We start from the raw sequence: 20,302 nt of genomic DNA, 5'->3' as shown, positions 1-20,302 counted from the left end.
ATGTCCATCAACAGAGGAACAGATAATTAAACCTGGTCCATATATACAGTGAAATTCTATTCTGCCATAAAGAAAAACGAAACTCTGAACTATACAGGAAAATGTATGGAGTTGAGAAATGTTAATTAAGTGAGGTAACAGTGACTCAGAAAGACAAATGCCACACATCCTTTCCAATATGAGAATCTTAGCTTCTAATTATTACATATGTGTATTTCTGTGGGAGTGAGTATAGGTAAAGGTCAGAAAGATAGAAAGAGCCCCACGAGAGGGGAAAGGCTTTAATTGAGTGGGGGAGGGAGGGTGACAGAGTGAAGGTGAAGGAAGGGAGACAGGGAGATAGGAAGATAGAAATAGACCCAAAGGAAATACTACAAAAATGCCAAAAAGGAGAGGGCTGGAGAGATGGCTCAGCAGTTAAGAACACCTGCTGCTCTTGCAAAGGACTTGGATTCAGTTCCCAGCTCCCAGAAGATGGCTCGCAGCCATTGGTAACTCCAGCTCTAGGGTGCCTGATGACTTCTTCTCACCTCTAAGAACACCATGCAAGCATGTGGTGCACCAGTTTGCAGGCATTACACTCATACATATAAAATCAAATAGACAAAAGAAACCTACTGCCCTACATACTGGGGTGCCAAACACTCCAAGTTCAATCAGAGAAAAAAAGTTCCAGATCCTGCCTGAAGATGGGGAAGGAGTTCTTAAATTTTAATCTGGCATTCCCAAAAATGACTTAGGTCAAAGCTGCCAGTTGGCCACTCTCCTCCATTGCACCCGGGGGCGGGCGGGCGTTAAAAAGTTCCACATGCCTCATGCAGCAAGCACTTCTTCGGTGGCTCCTTCTGCTCTGATTTTAGGACCTGTTGACTAAGGGAAAATCATTGGGACCAGAAGGGAAGAGCTGCGAATCCTGAAGTTACCTAAAGGGGTCTGCTTTTCACTTTCACTCCTGAGAAAACAGGAGTGAGAACAGAGAAACCAGCGGATCTGTGGCCCACTGGAGTTATCACACTGCCAGTGAGCTTCACTCTGGGCCAGAGAGGTGTTGCCATCTTGTCTTGTTGATTGAAATCTGCTTTAAGAATCTTCTATTTTCATCCTGTATTAAAGCAATCCCTAAATCAGATAGGTCAAATTCTACTGCAGTAACAAACGTTGCCTACCTGTCAACAGCCACAAGCAGCCATAGTTTATCTGTACACGCTGTACCCTGACTAGATACTGGAATGGAGTTTACTCATTCCAGGGCCTGGAGAGAAGAAGCAAAGAATCTCAGAAATGCTGCCTGTTTCTTCAGAAGGAAAGACAGATTACAGTGTTTTTGAATGAATACTGAATTTTTAAAGGGGGGATAGAGGCATCTCTTTTCCCTCTCTATAGAATCAATTTCAATTAAAAAAAAATCCATCAAGCTTAAGTTTCTTAACCCCTCCACTTATAAACTGTACGTACTTATTTATTTTGTGGGTATATGGTTTTGTGTGTGTATGCATGCCACAGAGTGAGTATGGAGCGAAAGGACAACTTGTGGGAGTCGGTTCTCTCCTTCTCAGTGTAGTTTCTGGGGACTGAACCCAGGTTGTCAGGTATGGCAGCAATCAGCTTTACTCACTGAGCCATTTTGCCTAAAGTGCCCTCCCAGTTACTACCAGAGCTCCTCTCCAGCCTTTGAAAGTTCTCACTGTTCTCTATTCCCCTCTGGCCAAGCAAAGCACATAAGCGCTCACAGAGACAGAGACTGAAGCAGCAAGCGCTGGGCTTACATGCGTCTGCACTAGGTCCTCCATGTATATATTATGGCTACTAGTTTAGTATGTTATGGGACGCCTGACTGAGAGACAGGTGGGTGTCTGACTCTTGTATCTACTCTTGGGACTCTCTTCCTCCTGCTGGGTTGCCATGTTCAACTTGGTTATGATAGTTTTTGCTTCATCTTATTATATTTTACTTTGTCATGTTTGGTTGTTATCTCTTGGAAGACTGTTCTTTTATAATGAGACACAGAAAGAGTGGAACAGGAGGAGATGGGAAATGAGAACTGGGAAGAGAGAGGGAAGACTATAATCAGGGTACATTATATGACAAAACAACCTATTTTCCTTTTTTTTTTCTTTTTGGGGGAGAGAGGTGAAGTTCTCTGTGTACCCCTGTCTGTCCCAGAACTTATTCTGTAGATCAGGTTGGCCTTCAACTCAGAGATCCACCAATCTCTGCCTTCTGAGAACTGGGATTAAAGGTGTGCACCACCACCACCCAGCTTATGTTATTTTTTACTAGTCTTGGGCTCATACCATGGATGTGTTGGAGAACCATTTTGAACACGGCTGATTGTCTCACCCAATTTCCTCCATCCCCTACATCCCACAGAAAATGGCAATTACATGGTCAGACTTGCTTTAATTTATTTTAGGGAAAAATGCTTTGAGATTGATGCTGTCCACTTCTTTTTTTTTTTTTTTTTTTTTTAAGATCTATTTATTGGTTATATGTAAGTACACTGTAGCTTTCTTCAGACATTCCAGAAGAGGGCGTCAGATCTCGTTATGGATGGTTGTGAGCCACCATGTGGTTGCTGGGATTTGAACTCCAGACCTTTGGAAGAGCAGTCGGGTGCTCTTACCCACTGAGCCATCTCTCCAGCCCCGATGCTGTCCACTTCTAAGACTGGTGAGTGGTTAGCAATCTGCTTAGGAAGTTCCCCTAAACCTTTAAGGTAGCTGCTCCACATCCCCGGGCTCCACTGTGCCCCCAGAGCTGCATGCACTCACTATCTAACTCTTATCAGTTTTCCAATTTTTGGGCAGATTTGTAGTTTTTAATGTAAAGCAATTATTTGGCCATCTTATAACACAGGGTGTACATGAAATCAAAGAAAAAAAAAGACTTAATTCTTTCCTAATTCTCAGGGTGATGAGAGTAAATGAATAATGACTCTCTAGCAACTCTAAATGGTGGCCAGGGGCTGGAGAGATGGCTCAGGGGTTAAGAGCACTGACTGCTCTTACAGAGGTCCAGAGTTCAAATCCCAGCAACCACATGGTGGCTCACAACCATCTATACTGAAATCTGAAGCTCTCTTCTGGTGTGTCTGAAGACAGCTACAGTGTACTTAGATATAATAAATAAATAAATCTAAATAAATAAATAAATAAATAAATAAATAAATGGTGGCCAGTGAGTTTGTCCTTAAACATCACCATGAACTCAAAGATTTTCAATATGCTTAATAGTGCAGACATTATTTGTCTTGATTCCTGACCAGAACGCCCCTTCACAGGCCACCCAAAGAGTGGTTTGGCAGGATGGCAAGATGGCAGGATGTTATCTTAGTTAGGGTTTTACTGCTGTGAACAGACACCATGACCAAGGCAAGTCTTATAAAAAACAACATTTAATTGGGGTTGGCTTACAGGTTCAGAGGTTCAGTCCATTATCATCAAGGTGGGAGCATGGCAGCATCCAGGCAGGCATGGCGCAGGAGGAGCTGAGAGTTCCATGTCTCATCCAAAGGCTGCTAGTGGAAGACTGACTTCCAGACAACAGGGGTGAGAGTCTTAAACCCACACCCACGTGACACACCTATTCCAACCAGGTCAAACCTATTCAATCAAGGCCACATCTCCAGATGGTGCCACTCCCTGGTCCAAGAATATACAAACCATCACATTCCACTCCCTGGCCCTCATAGACTTGTTCAAAAACATGAGTCTATGGGGGCCATATTTAAACATAGCATAATGCAAATGCATTTAGTCCAACTTTCAAAGTCCTCATAGTCTATAGCAGTCTCAACAATGTTAAAAGTCCAAAGTTCAAGGTCTCTTCTGAGATTCATCTGACTAATTAACTGTAATCCCCAAAGCAAGGCAGGAAACCAGCTGGGCAAACTCCAAACTCTGCACTTCCATGGTTGATGTCAAAGCAGTCTTCAGATCTCCACTCCTTTTTCATCTTTGTTGACTGCAACAAACTGCTTTCTCCTGGGCTGGTTCCACTCCCTGTTATCAGCTTTCCTCAGCATGTATCCCATGGCTCTGAGTCTCCAAGGCAATTTCAATGTTACAGCTTCTTGCTTCAGTGTCTGGGATTCCACTTGATCTTTTGGGCTCCTACAAAGGGCTGGCATCACTTTTCCAGCTCTGCCCTCTGTAGCACTCTAAGCTCAGGTTGATCGACTCCGCTATGGCTGCTGTTCTTGGTGATCATTCCATGGTACTGACATCTCAATACACTGGGGTGTTCCATTCCAACTAGGCTTCACCAATAGCCTCTTATAGGCTCTCTTCATGGTGCCAAGCCTCAAATCCTTTGCATGACCCCTTCAGTCCTTGGCCATCAACTACAGCTGAGGCTATACCTTCTCAAATGTCCTTCTCACAGTGCCAAGCCTCAGCTGTTCTTCATGACACCTTCATGACTTCAAACCCAGTACCACCTGAGTGATTCTTACACATTACCAAGTCCAGCTGCAGCACGAGGGACACCTTGGCTATCTCTGGAACACAACTTCTTTGTGCACCCAGAAAATACTTCCCAGAAGATTTCACCTCAGTGATGCTGGTCTCTTCATAATCACTGCTAATTTCTTAGCTCCAGCTAACCAGCATCAATTGTCCCAGTAGTTCCTTCCATTCTTAACTCTAGAGCCAGAGCCACATGGCTGAAGCTGCCGATTTCTGCTGCTGGCAGGAATTAGAACATGACCCGCTTGTACTATTACATTGTCACTGGCTTTCTGTTTTCTAAATCCTTCACTGCCAAAGCTTGGCTATCCTGCTTCTTGCTCTGTAGATTGACCTTGAATGCAGAGATCAGCATGCCTGTCTCATGGGATTAAAGGAGTGTACCACCATGCCTGGATATAAATTCAGCTGGGTAGGATCTTGCCCCAAGGTCCCACTCCCTTAATCTGTTATTTCCTAGAACACAGGATTTTGCTCCATTTCACTTCCTGGTATGCCTTTAATACTCGAACCATATATTTTATATTTTGCCTTTCTAAGCTTGCTATGCTTGTTCAAACTTCTCTTTGTGAGACTTAACCAAAGAACAAAGTCTCTGCTGGGCTTTTTTGAAACTTCCTTTGTCAATGCAATTAATGCAATTAATCCAATCCAATTAACCTTAGCCTCAAACAGACTTTTCAGACAAGGGCAAAAAGTAGCCACATTCTTCACCAAAATTCCACAAAAACAGTCTTTATGCCACATACTGAAAGTCTTCTCCTTTGAAATCTCTTGGGCCAGGTCAACACAGTTCAAATTACTCCCAGCAACAAAGCCTTCCATATTCCGACTAGTATGACCCATTAAGCCCCATTTAAAGCATTCCACTGAGTTCCAAATCCAAAGTCCAAAAATCCACATTCATTCAAATAAAAGCATGGTCAGGCCTAGCACATCAATACCCCACTCCTGGTACCAACTTCTGTCTTATGGTTTTACTGCTGTGAACAGACACCATGACCAAGGCAAGTCTTATAAAAAACAACATTTAATTGGGGTTGGCTTACAGGTTCAGAGGTTCAGTCCATTATCATCAAGGTGGGAGCATGGCAGCATCCAGACAGGCATGGCGCAGGAGGAACTGAGAGTTCCATGTCTCATCCAAAGGCTGCTAGTGGAAGACTGACTTCCAGGCAACTGGGGTGAGAGTCTTAAGCCCACACCCACAGTGACACACCTATTCCAACCAGGTCAAACTTATTCCATCAAGGCCACACCTCCAGATGGTGCCACTCCCTGGTCCAAGAATATACAAACCATCACAGATGGCTTCTTTCTCCTTCAACTCCCATCCCCTCTCCCTTCTTTCTTATGTTGTTATTGGTTTTTTTTGGGGGGGGGCGCTTCTTTGTTGTCCTGGCTGGCCAGGAAATCACTACACTGCTCAGGTTGAGCTAGAACTCCTAGTGATCCTCATGTCTTAGTGTCATAAAATCAGAGACAGTCACAAGTCTCCATGGCTGGCATAACCTGGGGACCTGGGTGTTATACTAATGTCTATCACTGCTGGCTCTTTGTTGCTTCCCAGTGCCTTGCACAGGGAAGCTAGAAGATATATTTTTAAGAGAAAAAAGTAATTCGGAGTTCATTTTTGTTTTTCCAATTTAAATTTAAGATTACAATGTGTTGGATTAAATTCCTTGATTTTTTATACATTATCTTTTTGCTCTTACATGGAACATAATATCTTCATTCAAATTCATACTGATGTGAACTTAGATTTCATTTTAGTTTTCAATAGAGTTATAATAAGTTTCAAAATAAGAATGCTGATATTCTTGCTAACAGTAACTACTAGCTGCAGTTTTAAATTTCTTCACAATTCTTTTTGTCCCATAGGATATGTAGGCAAAATACTATATTTTAAAGTCTCTTAAAGTAATTGTTTTTTCTCTGTATGGAAAGGCTACAAACATGGTATATTGTTAGGCTCATCAGCTTCAATTTGTTTTCCGTTTCTAAAGGTTATTCTTTTCATTTGATTCAATTGGTTTTTTTAGTAATACAAAACAACTATGGTACAAAATCAAAAATTACATATTAAGGGACATTTAGAAAGTGTATTTCTCTTTTTCTTTTCTTAGACACTTTTTCTGAGAGAGAGAGAGAGAGGTTGAGAGAGAGAGAGAGAGAGAGAGAGAGACTCCTGTATCCCAGGATATCCTTGAACTCTCTATATAGCTGAGGATGGTCTTAAAATCCACCTACCCCCAGCTGCTCTAATTCATTGCTTACATATGTGTATATTGCCTGCACACGCATGTGTGTGCAGGAGAGGTCAAAGGACAACCTTGGGTGTCAACCTCAGAAATATTAACCACATCCTTTGACACAGGGTCTCTCCCTTGACCTGGAGTTCACCAATTAGGCTCGACTGGCAGCCAATGAGCTCCACAGATGCCGCCTCTACCTTCCTCCCAGTTTTGGTTTTGTTTTGTTATTTTTCAAATACTGGATTCTGGGGATTAAACTCAAGCAAGCACTTTACCAATTAAGCCCTTCCTCAATTCATTTTTATGTACACACACACGTACACACACACACACACACACACAGCACACACAGTCCTCTTTGTTTTGAAACAGGATCTCACTTTGAATCTTTGCAGGTCTGGAACTCACTTGGTAGCTGATAGTGCCCTTGAATTTATGGAGACCTGCCTGTTTCTGTCTCCAGAACTCTGGAATTATACAGGTATACCACCACAACTGGCTTTGTGTTATTGTGTTGTTTTGTTGTTGATGGTGGTGATTTTGTTTGTTTTGTTTTGCTTTTGAGACAAGGTCTCACTCTATAACCCAGTCTGATTTAAACTCAAGGGAATCCTCCTGCCTTAACCTTCCAAATACTGGCATTATGTGTAAGCCACTATACTTGGGGTATTTTGTTTTGTTTTAAAGTATCCACACTCCCTCAAATTGGTGAAAGCCTTGATGGTTTGTGTTTTGTTTTGTTTTGTTTTGTTTTGTTTTGTTTTGTTTTGTTTTGTTTTTCCAGTGCTAGGAATCAGATGCAGGGCTTCTGGCACACTAGGAAAGCATCTACCAAGAAAGTTGGATTCCCAGCCTGTTCTATATATTCATTCTGATTCAAAAACTAACATACCACAGCTCTGAATCCACTTTTTTTCCAAAATATATATCAATGAGTCCTATCAGTACATATATTCCTTTGTCATCTGCAAAGACGCCACTGTACAGATGTGTCAGAACCTCCTGATGTAGGTGTGTCTCTTACACACAGAACAGAGTTGTATTACCATGTTCTTTACTGTCACACACACACAAAGAATCATACTTTCAGAATATAGTTGCCAACAACATATGTCAAATACTTGTTATATCTAGGAATGGTTGTCATTCCAGTTAAGTTAGGGCAAGGGTTAGATAAGCAGGGAAGAATTATGGAACAAAGTAATCACTCTTCTTTGTACGTCTTACACATCAGTGAGATCACTGAGGCTATGCAGCAAGGTACTGTGACAGTGGCACTCTCAGGATGCTGCCAGTAATGTTCAGAGGGTCTTCTCCTCAGTCAGGAGAGAATAAACTTAGAATGAAACAAGTATACATTGCTGGAGAACCATCCCTTCCCTAGTACTGTTCTTTAAGGACTTGACTAAAGGGCTGGAGAGATGGCTCAGTGGGTAAGATCACTGATTGCTCTTCTGAAGCTCCTGAGTTCAAATCCCAGCAACCACATGGTGGCTCACAACCACCCATAATGAGATGTGATGCCCTCTTCTGGAGCTTCTGAAGTCAGCTACAGTGTACTTATGTATAATAATAAATAAATCTTTGAGCCAGAGCGAGCGGCCCAACCAAAGCAAGCAGGGTTGACCGGAGCAAGCAGAAGTCCTAAAAAATTCAATTCCCAACAACCACATGAAGGCTCACAACCATCTGTACAGCTACAGTGTACATACATAAATAAGTAAATCTTTTTTTAAAAAAAGGACTTGACTAAAAATAATATGATAAAACTGTAGATTAATAAAGAAGTTCCTCAGTAATTACATAGTGACCCCATGTTCATTGTGATCCTTTAAGTTTATTTATGTATATGAGTACACTGTAGCTGTCATCAGATAGACACATCAGAAGAGGGCATCGGATCCCATTACAGATGGTTGTGAGCCACCATGTGGTTGCTGGGAATTGAACTCAGGTCCTCTGGAAGAGCAGTCAGTGCTCTTAACCACTGAGCCATCTCTCCAGCCCTCCTATGTTCATCTTAAAGGTGGAGTTATCCATCATTATTTGATTAAGGGGAAAGTCCTTGCAGCAGTTTCCACCATTCAAAGACATTGACACAGAGCTGGTAAGTTCATGTCTACTCTGTTGGGATGCACTGGCTAGACTCATGCCAACACCTCCCAGGAGCCAGGAACCTCACTCTGAACAGCAAGCATGGGTGCACTTCCCTGACTGGACATCATCCCCTGGATGGGGCACAGAGTAATTTAGAGCTTAGTACAGAGCACAAGTACAGGACTGCCTTCAGTTCCAGAAACAGAATCATGAGATTACAAACTATTGCCTCTCTCTCTACTTAAGAAGAAGGGCACTTTGAGCTTCTTACTAGCTCTGTTTCCTCCATGGGCTTTCCTTTAGGCCTGGACTTCTCCATCACTATCAAGCTGACATCTTCCTGAGTAACAGATTCCTCAAACAAGCTCATTCTGATGAATTCTGAAAGTGATGTCCCTGCTTTCTAGTCCAAGAAGAGACCATTTTCCCCACCTGGCTTCCCTTTGGGACGGCCCCTAAAATAGCAGAGCCTACGAACTGAATCATCATGGTGAGCAGGGGGCCCGGACTGGGCAAACCAGCCTATTGCTTTCTTCCCACTCCATCTTTACAGCAACTCTATAAGGCAGAGTTTTCCAGCAGGTTTTTGTTTGTTTGTTTTTTCAAAGACAAGCCCACGTTACCCCACCCAGTGAGACTCCATTGCCATGTCATCGAGCATGATTAAGTGTTAGCTATTTTCAAGGAACTTAAAGAAGTGCGGTGTATCAAGTTTCTCTTTGGTGTGACAACACAGAACAACAAACTCAAAATAAGAGTGATCTAAGCACATAAGGGCTATAGCTCTCAGCAGACAAGGAGCTCCCAGGGGGAAAGTTGCTGGCGTGGCAGTCCATTGCCTCAAGAATTTCAGGGCTGAGCTCAGGCATAATGATATATGCCTATAAATCTCAGCACATGGGAGACTAAGCAGAACAGCAGTGAGTTCAAGGTCAGCCTACTCTACATCGTGAGTCTGTCTCAACAACAAAGACTTTCAAGGTTAGATACTTAGGATTCTGTATTTTTAAAAATAACTTCTCAACCCCACTTGTTCTTCCCTTATATTCTCTAGGCTATGTCTGTCTTTTAAGGCAGAGCTCCAAAGCTGAGGTAGTTTTTCTGGAAACCCCAGCTAGTATTTTCTATGTACATCTTAGTGGCCATTTTGAGCTCTCATGGAAGCTAGGGAATATGATGTCTTCTCTAGTTACATTTCTGCACTAAATAAACTTGTGGGACTTAATAGTAAGGATGGTGGGAATAAATTGCTGTAGTGGGAGATGTAGTCCTCGCCACAAGATGAATGGGCATAGCACACCTTATCAATGGGGAGAATAATGAGGAGCAGAGCGGGTAACTTGGAAAGTAACAGCTCCAGCAGAGACACTGCCTAGACCCTTTTTGTGTGCATAGAGAAAACGTCACACCACCACTGCTATACCCAGTGTGCTGTGTAACTAATATCATCATCCCCATTCCCCACATCAAACAAACAAACAAACAAACAAGCGGACAAACAAACCGACAAACAAATGGAGCAGAGCTTAAAATCAGGTAGAAGGTGCCCGGCAGCCTTGCACCAGAACGTGACGGCAATCCTCAGCTACATAGGCTACATGAACCCTGAAACAACAACAAAAATGAACACCAGAGTTGAAGAGTTTCCAAAAAAAAAAAAAAAAAAAAACACTTCAGGGTCACTCGGCCATTGCACATAAGAAAGCTGGCTTAGAACCGGGGCCACTGGGAGCCCTGTTTTGGAGTCGCCGCTCCTCCCCTCCCAATCCCTCATGAGGCTTCCCCTGGGGCGCTGCTCATCTCACACAGTGGAAAGCTGAGCATCTGGTCTGGAGAGGGGAGGCCGCTCCTGGAATGTGACTGGCGCCTTCTCTAGAGCTGTGCCCTTTATCACAGTGCAATGTGACAAGAAACCTGACTCTGCTTCTCACAGGAGGTTTTTCCATTTGTGGCCAAGTGAACCCACTCTTTGCATCTGTCATTCTTGCATGCACTAGTGCCATAATTAGGGTTGGGGAGGGTGGGGTTTTTTTGTTGTTGTTTCAGGTAAATTTCCAATAGTGATATATAATTCAACTTCTAATTATTTTTTAACTTAAAATTCTGATTTCTGTTTACTTTTATTTGAGAGGAGAAACTCTAAAAGCCCATAAACAACTACCTTTACCTCCCCCCAAATCCTATCTATATGAATAATCAGTAACAATCTTCTCTTTGTAAAAGCTTTTAAACTAAGACACAAAAATGCACGTATTTATAAGGTGTTGTGTGTCATCTCAATACTGGTTAATGTTTAAAATGAGTTATAATCACAACTACATCCTCAAGCATTTATCATTTCCTTCTGGTAAAAACATTCGAAATCCTTTCTTCTAGTTTTTTCATAGTTATATTACCATCAACATTTTGGATACTCCTGTTCTTTGACAATAGCCCACCAGAACTTTTAAATTATGCAACTGTAACTTAGCACCAATTGATGGATCTTCCTTCATGCCTTCCTCTCTGAGACTCTCCCAGCCTCCCAAAGCCGCCATTCTAAGCTCAATCTCTACAACATCCACTTTCTTAGATTCCATGTACTCCTGAGATGACTCAGTGCTCAAGTTTTTGCGCCTGGTCTATCTCACTTGACATATCCATCTCCAGGTCCATCTGCATCATCACAGATAACAAGGTTTCATCTTTTTTTTACGGCTGAATGGTGTCTACTCTGTGCACGTACCATGGTTTCTTATCTTTATCTGTGGGTAGACACATTGCTGTTTACTTAGCTTGCCTAGGGAATACTGCTGCAACAGAAAAATGTAGATGCCCCTCTGACACATAGACTGCCTTTCCTTTGGATATACAGCCAGTGGTGGGGTTGTTAGATTATATTGTAATTCCATTTTTGTTTTTTAATTTAGCAGAACCTCCACACAGTTTTCAACTTTTAACTTTACATTCCTACCAATAGTAAGAATTTCATCCCTTTTCCTCATGTTCTACTTGCCTTGGTCTTTTTGAAAGTTTGTGTGTGTGCATGTGTGTTAGTGCTAAGACTAGACCTGGCATGTGCACTGAAACACTCTTTTTTTTTTTTCTTTTTTCTTTTTGGTTTTTTCAAGACAGGGTTTTTCTGTATAGCCCTGGCTGTCCTGGAACTCACTCTGTAGACCAGGCTGGCCTCAGAAATCTGCCTACCTCTGCCTCCCGAGTGCTGGGATTAAAGGTGTGCACCACCACGCCTGGCTGCATTGAAGCACTCTTACTGAGACTAGAGGCATGCAGTACTGGGTCATTCATGCTGAAGCAAGGTAATATCTCATTGTGGTTTTGATTTGTATTTGTATTTCCCTGGTGAGTCTGACTGCAACTTTCTGAAAGGTAGAATGGCAGGAAAGGAAATCAAACCTCAAGTCTGCTCTTTTTATCACCCTCTGAATGCTATAAATTTGCGTGCATCATTGAGGGCTTTTGGACCACAGATTAAGAGATCAACTTGCAATTCTACTGCTAACCTCTGAGAATTCAAAAAAAAAAAAAAAAGTTTTCTCTTTTCATCTCCATGCACTGTGTAAGTCAACAAACTTTCCTCTCCTCCCGTGCTTTCTGGATCTCATGAAACTTAAATGGGAATAATAACCAGCTCACTGGCAGGGGAACACCAAATCACGTTTGAAAAATATAGTCTTATTGTATTAAATGTCTCGTTGCTGTAATTACAGAGCTGCAAGTGCAGTGGATAACACATCGTATCATTATTTAATTTTATGGAAAAGCTTTCTGAAGTTGTTTGTTGACAGATAATATCAGATTCTGTTTCCATTTTGCCTAAATTGTAGCCTGTGCTAGGATTTTGTATTTTACTTTAATATTTCTTAAAATGTGCTTATCTTTTAGGATCCAGCTCGATAGTACTTTATTTCTGTAGAAGATGGACCAGTAATTGCTTGGAAAGTAGTGTGACAGCATGAAACTTCTGTTACAGGGTGGCAATAAAGTTGCCACTTTTAAAAATGCCTTGAATAACATCAGTAGAGCATGGTATTATGTAGTCATTAAAAAGCCCTTTTTTTTTTCCACTAAAGCACAACTCCCATCAAAAAGCATATTTTTGAATAATATATAATGACACTGAAAAATGTTCATGGTGTCAGTGCAATGAGTAGCTATACTCCATGGTCACATTAATCTCACACAGATATTTTAAAAATATAGCAATATATGAGAATGTCAAGATGGGGCTTTCTTAAATAGTAGACATAGGAGTAAGGATGATTTGAATTTTCATTCTATTATTTTTTCAATCTTTTAAGTACTCTATGATGAGCATGAAAAAAAATTGTAGATTTACTTTGATTTTTATTTATGCACATGTCTGTGTGTGCCTACAAAGACAAGAATGCAGGTGCCCACGGTGGTCAGGTGTCAGGTCCCCCTGCAGCTCCTTACTGTGGGTGGTGCTGGGAACTGGCCATGGGCCCACAGAAGCAGCACGTAATCCTCATCACGATGCTCTCTCTCCAACTCAGCACACAGCGTTGACATCTGAGTCAGGAGGCTTAGGCAGGAAAGTGCTACCTTTGAGAAGCCAGCCTGGTCCACCAGAAAGACTCCCAAGCTCAGTGGCTCAAACTTATAACCCCAGTACCTGGAAGACTGAGGTAAGATGACTGCCTGGGTTCACTATACAGTGAGGGCTGGCCAGCCTAAAATAATAAATAACTTTTCATTTTCATCCTTTCTTTTTTCTTTCTTCTTTCGTGTGTGTGTGTGTGTGTGTGTGTGTTTTTATGGATCTGTGTTGTATACACAGGTATGTATACACAGGTATAGGGCAGAAGGTGATAAGTTGGAGGCCATTGTGAGCTACATAAGAAAGCCTTCTCTTTAAGAAAAAGAAAAGCCGGGCGTGGTGGTGCATGCCTTTAATCCCAGCACTCGGGAGGCAGAGGCAGGTGTATTTCTAGCCTGGTCTACAAAGTGAGTTCCAGGGCAGCCTGTGTGCACACTTTCAGACACCAGAAGACAGCAGGTGTCCTCCTCTCTCATTCACTACCTATTCCCATGAGTCAAGGTCTCTCATTGAACCTGGAGCTGGACTGGTAGCCAGTAAACTCCATGGGTGCTCTTGACTGTGTCTCAGAGCTGAAGATACAGGTGCACAAGGCTGGCTGTGCTAGGCTTTTTACATGGGAACTGAGATCTGAACTCAGGTCCTCTCATATTTACATAGCAAGCTCTTTTACCCACTGAACCATCTCTTCAGCTGCTTTTTCTTTCTTCTTCTTTCTCTTCTTCTTCCTCCCCCTCCTTTTCTTTTTCACTCTGGGCAACAGCCCTGGCTGTCCTGGAACTCACTCTGTAGACCAGGCTGGCCTTAAACGCACAGATATTTTCCTGCCTCTGCCTCCTGACTACTTAGTAAAGGCATCAAGTGCTGGGATTAAGGGCATGTGCCTCTACCAGCACAGTATAGGAGTTCTTCTTGCTTTAGGGAACTCATCAAATTGCTTGTGTTGAATAACTGAATTGGCCCAGCTCACGCTCTCTCTCTTTTTCCTTCCTTCCTTTCTTTTTTCTTTCTTTCTTTTCTTCCTGGCAGGGATTCTCTGTGTAGCTCTGGCTATCCTGGAACTCATTCTGTAGACTAGGCTGGCCTCAAACTTAGAGATCCACCTGCCTCTGCCTTCCCAGTACTGGAATCAAAGGCGTTCCACCCCACTCCATGGCTCTTTTTTTCTCTTTCTCTTTCTCTTTCTTTTTCTCTTTCTCTTTCTCTTTCTCTTTCTCTTTCTCTTTCTCTTTCTCTTTCTCTTTCTCTTTCTCTTTCTCTTCCTTTTTCTTTTTCTTTCTTTTTCTTTTTCTTTTTCTTTTTCTTTTTTCTTTTGTCTGTTTGTTTGTTTTTTGAGACAGGGTTTCTCTGTATAGCCCTGGCTGCCCTGGAACTCACTTTGTAGACCAGGCTAGAAATCCACCTGCCTCTGCCTCCTGAGTGCTGGGATTAAAGGCGTGCGCCACCACGCCGCCCGACTTTTCTTTTTCTTAAAGAGAAGGCTTTCTTATGTAGCTCACAATGGCCTCCAACTTACCACCTTCTGCCCTATCTTCCTGAGCGCTAAGGATACAGAAAAGTGCTACCACTCTTGGGTGTTTTCAAGCTGCTTTCAGTGGAGAAAGGGGGTGCACCATAGCATGGCCCTGAAAGACACTAGTACTGGGTGTGACATGCTTTAATTCTAGTGCTACATAGTACAAGCCAGTCTCAAAATCAGGTGACAGCCGGTCAGGGAGTAGCAAGATGTCTCAGCAGGGAAAAGTTCCTGCTGCCCAGGACTGCTTGCTGGAGTCTGATGCCTGGAACCTACAGGGAAGAAGGGTCCTTTAAGGTGTCCTGTGGCCTCACCACCCAAGCTGCGGCAAGATGAGTGCCCTACCTGTCCCTTTCCACTGCCCACCCCCTCACACACACTAATAAAGGTTTTTGATCTGGAAAGCTGCTCTTACTGCACTCAGAGTTTCAGGTCTGCAAGGTAAAACAGTTTCCAACAATGTGACTACTGAACTACCAAATGGTACACTTTAAAATGCCCAAAGACAGCAGGCATGAGGGCTCACACCTGTAGTCCCAGCACTTGGGAGGCTGAAGCTGGAGGGTACCCTGAACTCAGTTACACAGTAAGTTCCAGGTTAGCCTGAGCCATGAACCCACAACAACCAAAACAAAACAAATAAACAAACAAAAGGTCTGGGGGGTGGCGAGTTTGGAGTTGGTTTGATTGTTTAGCACAAAGTCTGGAGTTGTCTCTTTGCAGTGTGAGGATCAAACCTAGATTCTCATTGGTGCCAGGGAAGTATTCTACCATTCATACAGATTCCCGGCCCTCCTCCCCAACATTGTGTGTGTGTGTGTGTGTGTGTGTGTGTGTGTGTGTGTGCACGCACATGTGCGCACACACGAGTGATCACAAAGGGTATTAGAATATACCAGTCAGGGGGAAACAAGTGCTACTTTCTGTTTTTGTTTTTGTGTTTGTTTTTTAGTTTATGATAGTTAAGAAAGAGCAAACGTGAGAATTCTCCATTCTCTCCCTAAACACAGGGCGTAAAGTTTCCTTTGGCAAAGCTAGCTCATGCTTCCTTTTGTCAAGGCCTCTCCCCTCTTTCTCTCCAGGATATATAGATACAGATACAGATAGATACAGATACAGATACAGTTACAGATACAGATACAGATACAGATACAGATACAGATAGATACAGATACAGATACAGATACAGATACAGATACAGATACAGATACAGATACAGATAGATACAGATACAGATACAGTTACAGATACAGATACAGATACAGATACAGATACAGTTACAGATACAGATACAGATACAGATACAGATACAGTTACAGATATAGATGTTGGGAGTTTTTCTATATTTTGAGATAGGTTCTCTCTGTGTAGTTTTGGCTGTTGTGGAGCTAGGCTGGCCTTAAACTCACAAGAGTTCCACCTGCTTCTGCCTCATAGGTGCTGGGTTAACCACTTTGTTGATTTATTTATCAAAACAGAGTTTCTGTGTAGTCCTGGCTGTCCTGGAACTTGTTCTGTAGAGCAGGCTGGCCTTGAACTCAGAGAGGATAAACCACTCTTAATCACCCAACTCACCTTATCAGTAGAACCTGAAGACAGCACTGCATCTTAAAAGCAAACTTTACTTAACAAGCCTTATGTAGGGGCTGGAGAGATGCTCAGCCGTTAAGAGCACTGACTGCTCTTCTGAAGGTCCTGAGTTCAAATCCCAACAACCACATGGTGGCTCATGAGATTTGACACCCTTTTCTGGAGTGTCTCAAGACAGCTACAGTGTGCTTACATAAAATAAATAAATCTTTAAACAAAACAAAAAAGCAAGCCTTATGTACCACGTATTTCATAGTCACTAGGGTAACTGCCCCCAGAGCCCACACTCCCTTCCTCTGTCCTCATTTCTCTGCCATCTATTGCCCATTGTTACAGTGGGCAATAAGCTCCTAGGCCCAACTACTTTGAATTTTCAATTCTTTTCTGTTAAGTCTTTGTGTATTGGACATAGATCTTTTTTCCTGGCAATCTACTGGTTTTTTTAGTTCTTTGTTCATTTGGAGATGGAGGGCTGTTTTGTTTTTCTATTTTGAGACAGGGTCCACTATCTAGCTCTAGTTGGCCTGGAACTCACTGTGAAAGACCAGGCTGGGCTTGAATTCATAGAAATCTGCCTGCTTCTGCTTCCAAGTTCTGAGATGCTCCCAGCATGGCCTTAAATGGTTTACGTAGAGTAGGATAACCTTGAACTTCTTTTTGGAAAAGGGTTATTTTATTGTTTTACTTCTGTGAATGTGCACGGCTTCCAGAGTCCACGCCTGCACATATCCATGCAGGCCAGTAGAGGGCATCAGCTCCCCTGGAGTTACAGGTGATTGCTGGGAACCAAACGCTGGTCCCCTGAAAGAGCAGCAAGTGCTCTTAACCTCTGAGTCTCTCCCCAGCTCCTGCTATTGGACTTCTGATCCACCTGCCTCTACTTCCCAAGGGTTTAGTTTCAGACCCCAAGACAAAAGACTTAGGTGAATATTTTACATACTAAAGCAGATCTGGCCTCCAGATTCTCCCAGCATCCCACACTCTCTGCCTGGCATACCCTGCCCCGGACCCTGACCTTTCCAGCCTAGAGGCTGGACTGTCCTTTCCCCAGAGGGTCTTCCCTAGGGGAATCCTGATGTTTTGGTCTCCCTGATCTCTCCTTGTCTCCTTCTCTCCCTGCACGAGCTCTTTCTCTTATGATTCCCCTTTGTCTCCCATCTGTCTCAACTTCCCTCCTTCCTTGGGGCCAGTGAACTCACCTGAGAGCAGCCTCCTAATAAACCTGAATTTAATAGAATCTAATCTGATGGAGAAAGCGCCTATCACCAAGTATAGGGACCGACAGGCACACGTGCCTCATGTGATGATAGGAAACAGACCTGGGGGACTCCAGTATGCTAGGCAGGCGCTCGCCAAACTGAGCTACATCCCAACTGTACCTTTGGGACGTCAGACAGCAAAGGCCAAGTCTCATTCCCTGTGTCACTTTGATAGTCCCTATGACAACTGGAGCAAGTCATTTATTATCACTTCTTGGAATAAAACCCAATGTATGGGGGCGGGGGTTGCTTGAGAGTTGGTTTAGTGGTTAAGAACATTTATTGCTCTTGTGGAAAACCCAGATTTGGTTCCCAGCACCCTCACAGTGACTTACAACCATCTGTCACTCAGTTCTAGAGGATCCAATGCCACCTCTGTTCTCTGCAAGCTCGCATGTGGTGCGCATACATACATACATGTAGGCAAAAACACTCCTACATGTAAAATAAATATTTTAAAATTGTCTTTTAAAAAATATAGACGTTTTCCCCTCTGAGTTTCAGCTACATATGATTATGATAGGAAATAAAATTTAAAATCAATAACATACATCTATAATAAAAAGAGAAAGGGAGAAGAGACTAGTATTTCTTAAGTAATTCGCTGCTGCTGCTGTTGTTATTGTTTTGAAAAGGGGTCTAATTATGTAGTCCTGGAAGACATAGAACTAAGTAGGCAGACCATGCAGACGGAGCTGGCCACACTCTCACAGAGATCTACTTGCCTTTGCCTCTCAACGGCTAGAATTAGAGGCAGGTGTGTGCTCTCATGCCTGGCTTGTTTTTTTTTTTTTTTTGTCCTTTTGTTTATTTTTGAGACAGTGCTTTGCAATCCAGTGCACGCTGGCCTCAATCTCTTGGTTCTCCTGGCTTTTTAAAAATGTTTCTGTCCCTTCCTTCTACTGCTGCAGGGTGAGTATGCAGGCGGTCGCTCCACCTCTGAATCCATCCCCCTGCTTTCTAACTAATGACTTACCCATGGATCCCTCGGTTACAGAAGCACAGTAATATTTTATGCTAATAACTTTCCTGAAATCAATAACTGGATTTTAAGAAAACTGAAATATCTGCAGAAGGTACAGTTTAGGCAGCCACTAAATCATGAGTTGCTATTATTACTTCGTTGTAGTTTTGTTGTAATTCAATGCTGGCAATTGGCCACTAGGTTTTTTTGTTTTGTTTTGTTTTTAATTTTTAAAAAATTCACACTTATTTATTTATGGTGTGTGGGGATCAGAGGACAACTTCCTGGGGCTGGTGGTTATCATCACGTTTGACAGGAGGTGCCTTAACCCCTAAGCCATCCTGCTGGTCCTATTTTATGTTTTGATTCAGACTTTAGTTTTTACTCCTAGAAAAAAGTCCAAATAACTGGGTAGTGGTGGTGTATACATTTAATCCCACCACTCTACAGGTAGAGAGGCAGGCAGATCTCTGAGTTCAAGGCCAGCCTGTTCTACAGAGTGAGTTATAGGACAGCCAGGCTACACAGAGAAACCCCTGTCTGGAAAAATCAAACAAACAAAAGTCCAAATTTAGAGAAAATAAAATGTTTATCTATGGATCAAGACAACTAACAAAGAGAAATTAGTGGATCCTGTACCCAGTCCTGAACTTAACCTGTGCTGATCCTGCAGCCAACCCTGAGCCCAACATGCACCCCTGCCTCTTCTTACTATTTTAAATTTTAAAACAAACAAACAAACAAACAAACAAACAAAGTCAGAGCTAGAGTGACAGCCCAGGTACAAGGACCTCAGTTTGGAACCCTGACACCCAGTAAACAGCCAGACCCAGCATATATTACCTATAACCCAGTAACAATGGGAGCAGGATAAAATTAGCCAGGCAGAATAGGGACCCCAAAATGCCATTTCTGAAAACATCTTCCAGGAGGCCAGGAACCCAGAGGGCAGTTCTGGTCCCTCGTTTCTTCCCGTAAGGCTCTGAGTGAACCTGTGAGGGATTCTGAGGCGTCCACTGGTCCAGGGGGCCAGGTAGACAGACTAGTCCAACCCCTCTCCACACCTCACTCACCCATTACCGGCCTAAGTCCTTTTAAAAGCCTCAGACTAAGTTCAAACTGTTTCCCATTTTCAGGGACCAGTCCCTGCTAGAGTGAGCTCTGCTTTCTCTTAACCTTCCCCCTACTAATCACTCTGACTCCTGAACTAAAGCCCATCTGAGTTGAGAGAAAGGCCTCCATCAAACTTAAAGACACCACATCACCAGCACTGGGAAGACAGAGATAACCCCTGTAGATAGCTCAATCTGTGAGCCCCAGGTTCAGGAAGAGACCTGGCTTTAAAATAAAATGGAAGCCGGACGGTGGTGGTGCACACCTTTAATCCCAGCACTTGGGAGGCAGAGGCAGGCGGATTTCTGAGTTCGAGGCCAGCCTGGTCTACAAAGTGAGTTCCAGGACAGCCAGGGCTATTCAGAGAAACCCTGTCTCAAAAATAAATAAATAAAATAAAATGGAGGCTGGGCATGGTGCTGTACACCTTTAATCCCAGCAGTGGGTAGACAGAGGTCAATGAATCTGTGAGTTCAAGGCC

General features: G+C 42.9%; 2 protein-coding genes across 3 annotated transcripts in view; one reads left to right on the top strand and one right to left on the bottom strand.

Annotated features, from left to right (window-relative positions):
* Window positions 1-20,302, bottom strand: part of Zdbf2 (zinc finger, DBF-type containing 2) — a 114,219-nt gene that overhangs the window by 77,848 nt on the left and 16,069 nt on the right. The gene's annotated exons all lie outside the window — the stretch shown is intronic.
* The window catches only part of Gpr1 (G protein-coupled receptor 1), a 40,708-nt gene continuing 33,856 nt past the window's right edge, over window positions 13,451-20,302 (top strand). Inside the window, exon 1 of the mRNA XM_011238518.3 lies at window positions 13,451-13,467. The gene's annotated coding sequence lies outside the window, so the exon portion shown is untranslated. The remainder of the gene's footprint in view (window positions 13,468-20,302) is intronic.

The sequence above is a fragment of the Mus musculus genome, chromosome 1, assembly GCF_000001635.26.
Source record: "Mus musculus strain C57BL/6J chromosome 1, GRCm38.p6 C57BL/6J".
In the NCBI taxonomy this organism is placed as follows: Eukaryota; Metazoa; Chordata; class Mammalia; order Rodentia; family Muridae; genus Mus; species Mus musculus.
The sequence above is the reverse complement of the archived record's forward strand: the minus strand, read 5'-3'. Positions and strand labels throughout refer to the sequence as shown.